Source organism: Pinus tabuliformis, chromosome 4_2 (genome assembly GCF_031772625.1).
Source record: "Pinus tabuliformis cultivar Carrire ecotype Pingquan chromosome 4_2, CPIR1, whole genome shotgun sequence".
Lineage (NCBI taxonomy): Eukaryota > Viridiplantae > Streptophyta > Pinopsida > Pinales > Pinaceae > Pinus > Pinus tabuliformis.
This window is the reverse complement of record NC_142304.1, coordinates 685,376,274-685,388,995: the sequence shown is the minus strand read 5'-3', so window position 1 is coordinate 685,388,995 and position 12,722 is coordinate 685,376,274. Positions and strand designations below refer to the sequence as shown.

At 41.0% G+C, this 12,722-nt stretch overlaps 1 pseudogene; it reads right to left on the bottom strand.

The window, feature by feature from the left end:
• The window catches only part of LOC149171304 (SEC12-like protein 1 pseudogene), a 56,600-nt pseudogene continuing 43,878 nt past the window's right edge, over positions 1–12,722 (bottom strand).

Sequence of the window (12,722 nt, the reverse complement as noted above, 5' to 3'; positions counted from 1 at the left end):
TCATCTTTCACGAGATATTCTGATCATCAGATCGCCAAGAATTGCTTCAATGGGAGGTCTTGCAGGCTGTTTCCTTCCCAGAGGAAAATTCCAAAACGAATCCGAATGCTCAAAAACAAATATGTAGAAAAAAATGACAGAAATTAAGACCATTGTGAGCAGTAACAGATATATCTCCCAATCTTTCCAATCTCTTTCGCAAGGAATTGGATTAACTCTTGTGGCCCATTCAGGTGATACTGAAAATAAAGCTCTTCCATTAGAGGCAAATTCTATTGATGTGATAACTACACCAAGGTGAGATTTTTTAATAGAATACTGCACTTGCATTTGTCGCACATCAACTATAGAGATATCTCCCTTGGTTCTTTCTATAGAAAGGAATTTTCCATTCCGACTGATGCCAAATGCAGTGATCGGATTGTCCAGAAACTTCTTCCCTCCTAACTTTCTCCATGTAGTAATGTCCCAGACTGCAATTCTTGATTTTCCACCTGAATTAGACTGTAGTTAATTGCCTTTTGTTACAGTGCAGAAAAGGAATGGCTTGGTTCCATCTCGAGAAAATCTACAAAATTCAATACTCTCACCCTGATCACGTGTTAAAGTAGCTAATGGTGCAGCCTTTATGATGTCCCATACTCTTGCAGGGCCGTCATTTGATGTTGAAGCAAGAAAAGCCGAGTCCAGGCTGAAATCTAAGTCTTTAAATGAACTGTGGGTTTTTGGTTGATCCAGTAAAACTTGCAAGATGGGCCATTCAAAGATGCGAAGGTGTCCATCCTCTCCTCCAGTAGCAAGCTTAGATCCATCAGCACTAAATGCAAGGCACTTTTGAGGTCCTATCTCTTGCATAGGAGACAAAACCATATCCGATACGTTCAGTTTTGAATTTCCATCCAATTCGAAAAACCTGCTTGGAGCAGAAGAAATGAAATTGTTTTGATTTTTATTGAAGTTGTGATGAATTTTTGTCTTTGAGGCTATGTGCACCGTGCACAAGCCCAGTGTGCTGCGTCTCTTGGATGCGCCGCGCTAGAGGGAAAATGCACTGTGGCAAACTGCCCAATGCATCATGTAGCCTATGTGCGTCGCGCGCTTACCCAATGCGCCGCACAGACTCATAAACATAGTCTTGACAGCTTCACCCTTTCACAACTTGAGTCGGTTTTTGAATGATCTCTTGAATGCAAATGACATTGATACATATAGAAATATCTTCATAAAGACATGGCTTTGATTTTGTCTTTTTAAAGACCCACTTTTGTAATGTTTTAAAATTGGCATCTACTCTTTTCACATTTTAAAACAAACTTTGTTCCTTATTTTCCTTTGACTTTTGAACTTGAATGATGAAACTTTTGTCAAATTTTGTAGAGATGACTGATTTTGAATATGGCAAAGGATGACTAGGGTTGCGCCTAGAGATTTTGACAACTGGTAACTTGAAAAATGTACATGACATTTATTACAAAGAACAAAATGACGACTGTCTTCAAAACAGGGTTTTGAAGACAAGTCACGATCAAGCAATATAACAACTAAATTTTGCGATGAAAACTTATTCTAATCCTCTCTCTAGCCTGCTGGCATTAAACCCTAGACCTAGTGACTAAAATAACTCTTTGCTGACCTAGACATCAAACAGGACTATAAATGACCTTAAAATTGATTTTATGAACAGACCTGAGCCAGCAGCATAAGGCATGAGGGGTAATGAGTGACAAGGCCCTTCCATCAGATTATGGCATGCCCCTAGCCGAATGAAACTGAGTGAATCGAGTGAGACACCTAAAAATGAAATGCAAAAAGAGAAATGATCTCTGACGGAGGGATGTAAAGACCATCTCTAACATGCCTAAACACACACCTCATCAAAATCATCAGGATTAAACATCAATAATGTATGCTGCAAATATGAATGTAAACTGTCGATGTATTTTAACAAAGTTTCACATGTATCCAATGAAATACCAAGTACCAATGCTTTCTTTTTGAATTCCTGAGTAAACTCCTGAACACTATGCCCTTTACCTTGCCTCATATGCTGCCAATCAATAACATCTTATTGCATGTATCCTAAAGGATAGAATTGTTTCCTAAGAGCTTTTGAAAACTTAGACCATGAAGAGATGAATTTTCCTTTACGCTTTACATCTATCTGAGTTTTACTTTCCCTCCAGATTAAACTTGTTTCCCCCATTCTAAGTGTAGCTAACTGAATTTTAGTTTTATCACTAGAAATGTTCTAAATGTGACAATACACTTCTAACTGCTTTATCCAGTTATCTAACTTTTCAGGATTCATTTCACCATCATAAACAGGTAAGTCAAATTGAACATCAAGTTTTAAAAGAGATGTTTTCTTAGGTTTCTTTTTCGTTTCAGATTCTACACTGGAAGAAGAAGAATAAGATGATGATGATGGAGATGATGGAGGTGAAGGTGATTTATCAGTCTTCCCTTTACCTTTGTCCTTCTTCAATGTCTTTGAAGAAGAAGCTGCATCTCTCATCTTCTTATCTTCATACAATTCTCCCAACATCTGCTGCATAGTTAAGAATGCCTGCTGAAACTGTTCTTCACTCATCTTAGTTTCAGTGTTTTCACCTGCATCAAGTCCTGACATGGTCGATTTATGAATGACTCGTCGCTTTCCAATCTCTGGATCAATCTACTCAAGGATTCCTTCTCCTCGTTGTGACTTTGACTTGGTTAACATTCAATGGAAAATTCTACAAATGCAACCTGCTTTGATACCAGATTATAAGATCTGAGATTATCATAAACTAAAAACTGATGTAGAAGTGATTAGCCATTTATGATTTGAATGTTAACTGAAAGCATGAAAATTGAAGAAAACTACTTGATAAGAAGACTTTACGATAGCTGATTAATCATAAAAACGATGCATAATAGAAGTGCAAACAGTAAAAACAAAGAGATACCAGGCAGCGAGATTGATGACAGAGTTCGTCCCTAATGGACTACGTCTCCGAGTTTGCTTTCAAGATGGGAAACAATTTTTATTAGGAATCAAGAAAAGGTGTTGATTACACAGATAATTTATCAGTCTGAATGTGCACGCAGAAACTTATGATCATTGTCATCAGATAGCCCTCTAAACTAGATTTCCAACACTTCTTATGGTTTCCAAAACTGACTCTGGATGCTCCCGTAACACTGAAACCAAAACTGCCTATGACCTCCAGAATTTGCAAGAAAAAAGTCAAAAACCACTCGTCCTCATCAATGAAGGAAAACTACCTTTTATAGGCCAGCATATACATTAAAACCTCCTTGGATGATTTACAGATGAATTTGGTTTGCAAACTGATTAGGTTTAGATCTCAGTCATGTTGTGAAAGGACACATAGGGTAAGATGGCATTGTCATCAAATTAGTTGTTTAACAAAACTTAACAACAAAACCCAAAAATACCATATTATAACCCTGGAACTGCTGGCGGTCAGGTTTAACCGGGTGGAGGTGCGGAACCGCTACATGTGACTGGTGGACTAACCATAACCTGCCACCTTGCAGGAGTTTTTTGCAGTTGTGGCTATCGTTCTATGTTGTGTCCATTTGAAAACGATTATTCGCGATGGTTTTGGCTATGGTTACTGCTAATTCAATGGTTAACTCCTGATTGCGCGGTGAATGTTGTTCACATGCCAACAACTTATGTTGTGGTCATAGTAAACCTTCCCCATTCAGTAAACTCCAATGATCTATCCAAGACCCATTCACGTGTTCTCTGCTACGGTTTAAGGGCTAGCAGTCTATACTAAACCCGATGGTTTTTCCCGCTCTGGTCACATGAATTCTGACATGGTTAACCTACCCGCGTAGTTAAGCTGACTGTGTATAATTTTGTAATGTTTTTTGTTTGCAATTAACATTGGTCGAGAGTTAGGACTTTAGGTTTTTTAGCATTAGGTTTGAATGTGATAGGTTTATAACATAACTTTAGGACTTGAATGTAATAGGTAAGGGATTTAGGTAGGTTTATCATAGGGTTTTTTAATGTATTTTTATTACAATACATGTTTGCATGATGTCTTTAGGTTCTAGGTTTAGTTTTAGGATTAGGTGTTTTTATAATACATTTGTTACAATGTGACAAACCAAAAGCATATCGTCGATCGATCTTACAGTTATGAGGACAACCCTGACAATGAACCTTTGCAATAGACAACCCCCCATGTCGATACCAAATCCTGCGAGTCATATGACAAGACACATGTCATCGATCAATCCTGGCGAAACTATTGATGGACACAAGTTGACAACCAAGTACAAACCCATATCCATTGAACGCCATGAAAACCATAAACATTACTTGAACAACTTGATCCATAACCAACACTGTCGAACTGTCAAAGTTGAACTGAATTGATGATGACACTGAATACTGATGATGAAACTTGAACACATGTGAATTGAATCGACGGAATCCTCCTGGATCACTAATAATATACCTTGTGCCTATATTTCCTTGAGGTTTAATAGGTCCTACAAAATCTTTTCCCACTTTTCGAAAGGTTTCAACATCATTTGTGGATTCAAAGGCATTTCATCCCTCCACGATGGCCTTCTTGTCCACTGAGATACATCACATGCCCTGCAATATGCTTTTGAATCTTGATGAAGGGTTGGCCACCACAACCTAGTGCATAGAATCTTCTGTGTGGTTGCTCATCCTGCATAGTGTCCTCCCACAGCACCCCCATGAGCTTCCTCGAGGATTTTTCTTTGTTCAAACTCAGGTACATACCTTCACAATATTTCATCATTCCCCATCTTGTATAGATGCTCAATAATGAGAGAGAAGTTGTCGCGCATACCACTAATTCCTTTTTTTGCTAGACAGAGTATCCTTTCGATGCAGTTCTAGTTTTTATAAAGTGTATTATATCTTCAAAATGTCCATCCGCTACATGCACAACAAAGAGCTTGGCGTCAAGTAATCTTTCCTCCAAACTAGTAGGTTCCATCCCTATCTTGATGTGTGACAGGTGATCTGGTCTCGCATTCAATCGTCTAGGCTTCACAATAACTTCAAAATCATATTCTTGGAACAATAAAACCCATACGCAAATACGCCCCCCTAACACAGGCTTATTGACCAGGTACTTTAGCGCAGAGTGATTTGTATACATCTTAAATTGGCCTCCTAGCAAGTAGTGTCAGTACTTCTGGAGCGCATACACCATAACTATCCCCTTGTGCTCAGTGGTGGAAAAGTTCTTCTCTGCTTAGATAATCTGTAGCTTACGAACACGATAGGGTGATCCAAGTCTTCTCTACCATCCTGCATCAGTACTGCCCCCAGCACTATACACGACGTGTCGACATGTACATGGAACTCTTTCTTCCAGTTCGAGAAGACTAGAATCGGCGCAGTAATCATCTTTTCTTTCAATATATCTAGGATTTTCTTACAGTCATCATTCCAGCAGAATGTGACATCCTTCTTCAACAAATTTTCCATCAGTGCGGTGATCTGGGCATAGCCCTTGATAAACTTTTTGTAATATCCTGTATGTCCCAAAGTAGCGTGTAGCTATTTCACACTTCTCGGCACTTCCAAGTTCAGAATCACCACAATCTTCGTAGTGTCTACCATCAGCCCTTGTCTGCAAACCACATGCCCCAATAGGCTCCCAAAAGGAACGAGGAACAGACACTTCTTAAGGTTGAGCATGATTTGATATCTTCGACAGGTATCCAGAATCAAGTGCAAGCTTGCTACATGGCACTTAACCAACCCAAATATAGTCTAGTCATCAAAATAAATGTCCAAGAATTTATGAATATATTTCTTGAATGCCGCAACAACCACGCGTGAGAAGATAGCAGGCCCACTTTTCTATCCAAACGGCATGACAGTATCTTGAAAGCAACCCCATTCAATAGAGAAGGTTTTTTTGCTCTTATCCTCCGGTGCAATTTCGATCTAGTGGTACCCCAAGAACCCATCAGTGAAAGAATATGCTTCCTAACCTCCTACATTATCTAACACTTCATCTGTGAAGAGAGTTGGGAATGGATCATGCACACAAGCGTCATTCAATTTTCTGAGATCCATGCATATCCTTATCTCATCCTTCTACTTCTTCTCTTGCACCACCATTGGGCTTACCTAATAAGATTCTTCCACAAGCTCAATGAAGTCTGCTGTGATCATTTTGTCTAGTTCGATGCAGACCTTCTCCTTGTATTTTGAGTTTAAGCAGTAAGGCCTCTACTTAACTGGATTCGTGTCGAGCTTTAACGTGATCATCATCGCTCCTAGATATCTGATTATTCCTTTCAATCCATAAACTTGGTCGGGAATAAGTCTTGGTATTCACAAAGTAATTTAGTGACCTTATACACTGTCACGTCATCCCAGTAGTCCCTGATCTTCACGAATTTGGGTTTTGCCTTCGTACTAATGTTCACATGCTTAGTTTTCACTGACGCGACTATATCAGAATTCTCAATCTGTGGTGGTCCTTGAACCTCAGAGTGTCCTTCTGTTTCTGGAAAGTTAATATTCCACAGATCCTCATCCTCCTCTTCAGCAGTTACATTTTAACATTCTAGCGTACCACTCAGTTGAGTAACCCATTCACGCTGAATTAGGTCTACAAGTTCCTGTGGTATCCTAAAGATGGTTGCTTTTACCTCTTGTAGCGCTTCATCAATACTGTCTGACCCATCCTCACAATTGAAGGTCATCATGAACCCTTCGCGCAGGATATCCCATTCACCTATCCCATGGCAGAGCTCTGTTTATATATACAAGTTCATTGATATAACATCTAGGGTATGACAGAACAGGTGCACGCACTGAGGTTGTGGTTTTTCTCCATAGGCTTGCGTCCACTTGGCCAGATTCCCATGTTGATTGTCATGCCCATCATACTTGTCTGTTAGTCACACCTTAGGCTTCCCAAATCGTACTCGCATCACTCTCCTACATTCGCGCCAATCATTAGAGCTTCCTTTGTGCATACCCCACCATCTTGCAAGCATAGCACACAGTAACGAGTCCAAGGCCTGGAAGCATTGATTTTCCAGCACCTCCCTTTCAAATGCATCCAAGAAGGTATCTACATCATTTAGATCGTAATAAGTAGGTAGATCTCTTACTTCTGTTGACACAGTGCAAAAATTGAGTAATCATGTTAAAATTCAACGTAGTTACTTCGTGTAACCGATTATGCCATCATTCTACTTCTTCGTCAGAATGTAAAGTGCAGGAAATCTCGCGCTTTCATGTAATCCGTCTATCCATGGTGGGATTCACCCAGTCTTGGTTTCACTCTATTATCTTGTAGATGTATTCCAGATCATCATCACTCTCATAGTCACGGACTGGTTTCGTATAGCGCAATCCTTCAACAAGATCCAGGGGTATGATTACGCACAGTGACTTCTTCTCAAAGATCATATTCCACTTCTTCAGATTAACTACCCCATTCATATCAGTGGCCCAGTCAATTCCCAAGAGTGCGGGGTAGGGATTGTTGTCATCAACAATCTCTATTACTTCAAAGTCTGCCAGTGCGATCGCTCCCTCAATATCCATAGTTACTCCCTACAATCACCCCATGGGTATGATTTTCTACTGGTTCACCATTCTTAGTTGAATCAGAGACCATTGCAACGTGGGTCTTCCCCTTTGCTCCCATGTCTTCTTCGGTAGAACATTCGCATTTGATCCCAAATCTAGAATGACTTCATCCATCTCGTATTCCTTGATCTGCACGGTGAATCTCATTTCACGCCCCATCCTTGTTTTATGTTTTCGAATCTTCCAGACGACGTGCAATTCTCCTGGCGCAGTCCTAGCACATCTGTTGATAAGTTCCTGTAACCCTTTCATAGCCTTACTGTTATCGGGAAAAGTGTCTATCTAGATCTGCTCTATCCCACTAAGGTGTGAAAACAACCTTAGAAACAAAAAGAGAAAACTACTTTTGTATTCTTCTTTATGAACTATAAACGAAGAGGAATATGATGAACCAACCTGTGTCTTGCGCTAGTTCTTTGATCCAATCTCTCTCCTCTTTGACAGCTTCCAGCTACCTGCTCCCTTGCTTGCCCAGCTTCACCAAGTACCTGCAAGATCACAGAAGGAAGAAACTATACAAAGACATGGGCTTATATTCATAAATAACTTAGGATCAGATTTAAGTTAACCATACAAATGTAACAAACATCAATGAAACACAAGCATGGAGAAGAAACTCAAATAGTTTTATTGATATACAAGAAGATCCAGGAGGAGTTACAACCGATGATTCCTGACCCAGCATCGACCTCCCAGCAAAGAAGTCCCTTCTTCAACCACAACAAAGCATAGATCACCCAATTCTCTGATATGTATCTCAAAACCAACAGCAATTCCTTACAATGTGCAAAATTCCAGCCTCTGGATCTCTGGGATGAGGGATCCATATATAGATGTATGAAAGGAGGATGAGTCAGCTCATGAATTGATTAGTGGCTTCTCTCTGTCAGTTCTTGCTTCCACTTGGAGACTGAGAGCCTCTTACTCATCCTTGGTCGAATTCAGTGAGGCAAGTGTCATTGGAGAAGATTCTGGAAGCTTCCATTGTCTCTCCACCTCGTGGAATGACTCTGCCACTTGTCATTTCCCGCTCAACGCACCCTGGTAGTGCATTTAGGTGCGTTGCAACGCACCTAGCTAGTGGACTTAGGTGCTATGCAACGCACTTGGCTAGTGGAGCAGCTGAAATGATCCTGATTTGACTAGTTCTAGGCAGTTTCTGGTGGAGAACTTCTGGGAGAAGCTGTATTTTGTTGACCTTGTTCCTTTAGGAGTTAGAACAACACTTTTAGGGACTTAGGAGCACTTGGTTTATGGACATTTCATGCTTAGAGCTGTAAGGCACAAAAATTCTATAACAGTTGCCCCCTAAAGTATGAGGCCGTTTATCGGGTGAAATGCTTTATTAGGAGGATCCGAAGTTCTTTCAATGCTAGGAGGAGACCTGTAATAAGATACAATACAATACATTATCTTCATACTGTTTTCATGATCTAGCTGAGGCGGGCATTCCCATGCTCAGCTTTATAAATTCATTTTGATGTACATAGGACAGACAACCGTCTGATGGTAGACTGATGATTCTGATAGAGCCATCATCCTTTTGGTAGGATGATTATCTGTGCTGCAATGCTGTACATTTCAATGTCTTTATTTTCCTAAATATATATCGCAGCCCGGATGGATGAAACTAGATCTGGGGTCTTCAATCTCGTCCGATCTTCACTCGAAGTACAAGTCGATCCATGTGAGAAATGTTTTGAAGTCGAACATGGAAAGACATCGCTTGATTACCAATCAATGATGTAAACTGTTAACAAGCGCGAGAGGAATCAACGATAATGATAATGACCCTCAAGGTACTGCAGTACAATTCACATGGTGTGAATAAAGTACTTGGCATCGAGCACCACGTAAAATCTTTCGGTCGAAGGTCATTGATGTATACCTGTCGCCGGAAGTGAGAAACTTGCCATTGAGGCATGCAAGCTTCAAAGTACTAAATGGGGTGTTCCTAGATCAACTTCTTGGATAATGAGCTGATGTCGACAAGAAGTGATCCGTCATAGGAGGGCATTAATGAATCCCACATCAATGACACGGAACGGAGCAAATGATTTTGATGGAGGTGAAAACGATCTGGTGATATATGGTTCAGGGTGGCGGTCATGAAAGAATGGAGTATAATGTATGGTAGTGGGCGGGACACAGGTGGCCTTTCTGGATGACTTCTCTTGAACATGTCGGCGACACTTATGTGATGGATTGGTAGCATTAACCCCAAATGTGGATGGTATGGCGAGACCATGGCAATGTGACTGGTGAATGGAACAACCCAACCCGACTCGGGCACGGAGTGGAAGTGTCATGTTCAAGAGCGACTTGCTACCAATAAAGTTTCTTTGAGTTTTCTTCCCAATTTTTCCCCAGTCATTGCTGACCAGTACCTCTTTATTTTTGTCAAGCTTGAGGAGGATAACATATTCTTGTTCTATAATTTACCCTTCGGGCAAACCCATCGCTATGTTTTAACGAGCCTAGCGATAGTGAAACTCGTTCTCGTCAAAAGACAAGTTTTTCGCTATTAATATTTTTAACGAGTCTAACGACAAAGATAACTCGGTCCTTTTCATTTTTAGAGAGTCTGAAAAGGTACATAAAGGTAACTCCAAAATTCCTTTTTCGTCATCTAATCCCTTAAGTCCGAAAAAGTATAAAACAATACAGAAGAGATGAATTTTCGATTAGCTTTAACGAGCCGAACAAAACAAGCGCTCGATCTTTTTGTGCAATAATCCCTCAGGTCCAAAAAGATTAAAATCTAGAGGAGGGATAGCACTTCCTGTCGCTTTAACGAGCTGGAAGGCCAAAACTCGGCAATCTTTTCATATTTTACGAGTCAGTTGAAAAGAGCTTAAAGAAGACTCGTCTTTTGAGGAACGAGTGATAAAATGGGTAGCAGCTGATTCCAGGTAAGGTTTGGAATTTTCCAATCATGGCAGTGTTACAAGGATGGCTAGTGAAATCACTCTTCGCAGCTGTTCCTCAAAATGGGTAAACAATCAAATGGAGGTGAATGATCGGCCAATGGAAAAGTGGAGGTGACGGTGCAAACACGACCAAGGCTTTAATGGCTGAAATGCTTCATTCACGGTGGTTATTTACCGAGGAATAGTTCATTTTTTAACGAGCTTAAACGCGGGTGGAAACATTTGCTCATATCTTATGTTTATTTTTTAACGAGCTTGAACTATGCGCTAAAACTGCTCGATTAGATGGTCTTGTTTTGATTTTTACCATAGATAGCTTTGTCCTTCCAAAGATTGTACTGTATTTTCAACTGCTTCATCAAACTAGTTAGAAATGAACAATATTTGCTTGAAAACGAGATTAAAACGCTAATATTTTACTTTGAACTACGTAAAAGTAAATAAAAAGTGTTTTTTACCTCTCATTTTACCATTTCGTTTGAACTTGGTTTGTTGGAGCTTTGGAGGTGCTTTCCCCCTCGATTTTCATCAGTTGATTTCGGGAGATTCTGTGGACGATTCTCGGCGCCGTCTAGACCAGGTAGGAGCTAAACCTGAGCTCTTTTATTTCATGGTTTCCTTTTTGCATTTTGTGCCTTATTCCCTACTTTTCTGAGCCCCTGGGGTTTGAGGGACTCATTCTGCCATCAACGCACCCCCAGAGTATCGAAACCTGCGTTGAATCCTGGCCTGTATGAAGGAAGTTTGACATTCAACGCACCTGGAACACTACTGCAGGTGCGTTGGGCGCAGAAAGGGAATTTGTTGCACAATTTTTGATGGAATTTTTGCCTGTTTCTCATCAAAATCAGGATCTAACTTCTCTCTTGTTTTTTTTTTCAGAGATCTTGGAGCAAGATGACCCTTACATGGCGAGAACAAGAGCATGAATAAGAGGACATGATTGCCCTACATGATCCAGTTACAGTGAACGCGCTGCGGAATTGTGGCTTGCTGAAGTTCTTCTGCATTTCTAGCATGAGATAGCAGATCAACTTACTGTAGTATTTGCTCGATGCTTGGGATCCTATCAATCAGGCTTTCCAGATTAGGGACAAATCTATCCCCTTGACTACAGTAGACATCTATTTCTTGACTGGCTTGTCGAGGCGGGGTGCCCCCATCTCTTTGTCAGGTTCGGCCCGAGGAGGCGATTCTGTGAGAGATTATGTCTGCCGGTATTACAGAGAAGGATCTCAACGAGTAAAGACGGCAAGATCATCATCCGTGATGTCACTGACAGGTCTCTTAGGACTATCCTGTTTACTTTTGGTAGGATGGCCGGTAGTGCATCTCTTCATGTGGCCAACAGATCCTATATGCAGCATGCCTTGGAATGCCTCCAACCGAAGGTGTTCAACTGGTGCGACGTAGTACTTCTTGTGATGAAGGAACATTTGACCAAGATAAAGAATGGGAGGTTGAAGAACTTTGGGTACGGTTCTATTTTGACCGCCTTTGCCTTGGAGAAGATACCACTGATGCAGCCGCAGTACATTGCACTCGACTTACCTTCTCCTACTGAACCACGTATGCAGAGATGGGTTGACCATATGTCCAAGCATGCTGGCCAATCTCAAATTTCATTTTCTGATACCTTCTTCAGGTGGTTTGATCGTCAGGAGATGGTTTATGCTGAGTATCCATATGCTGGCATGGACTTCTGGGGAGATCCAGATTTAGTACTGCCAGATGGCGAGCAGTGGGGTGCTATTGGTAAAATCTCTGACCATATTGTTGTTTAATTTTTTTGTTTATAATGTCCCTGTGCTTTGTTCTATCAAGACTCTAATCAAACTCATGTGTTCATGCAGATGTTGGTCCTGTTCGTCTAGTATTTCGCCTGAGAGTACCAGCTGTTGCCCCAGCAGGAGAGGCTGCCGGAAGGGCTATTCTTTGCGACCTCGATGTGGCCGAGACTCTCATAGCTTTGCAGGAGCACGTTGAGGGCCTCACTCTTGGTATACCAGATGTGAGGACTGACGAGCTACCTTTGCGGTTACAATAGCATACTACTGGTGTGCCCAGACGATGGACTCGTCTCCTACGCATGATCGCACAGGCTGTGACTTGCTATCACGAGCATCATTAGACTAGGGTGCCCCCTAGCATTTTGAGTTTTTGGGTCG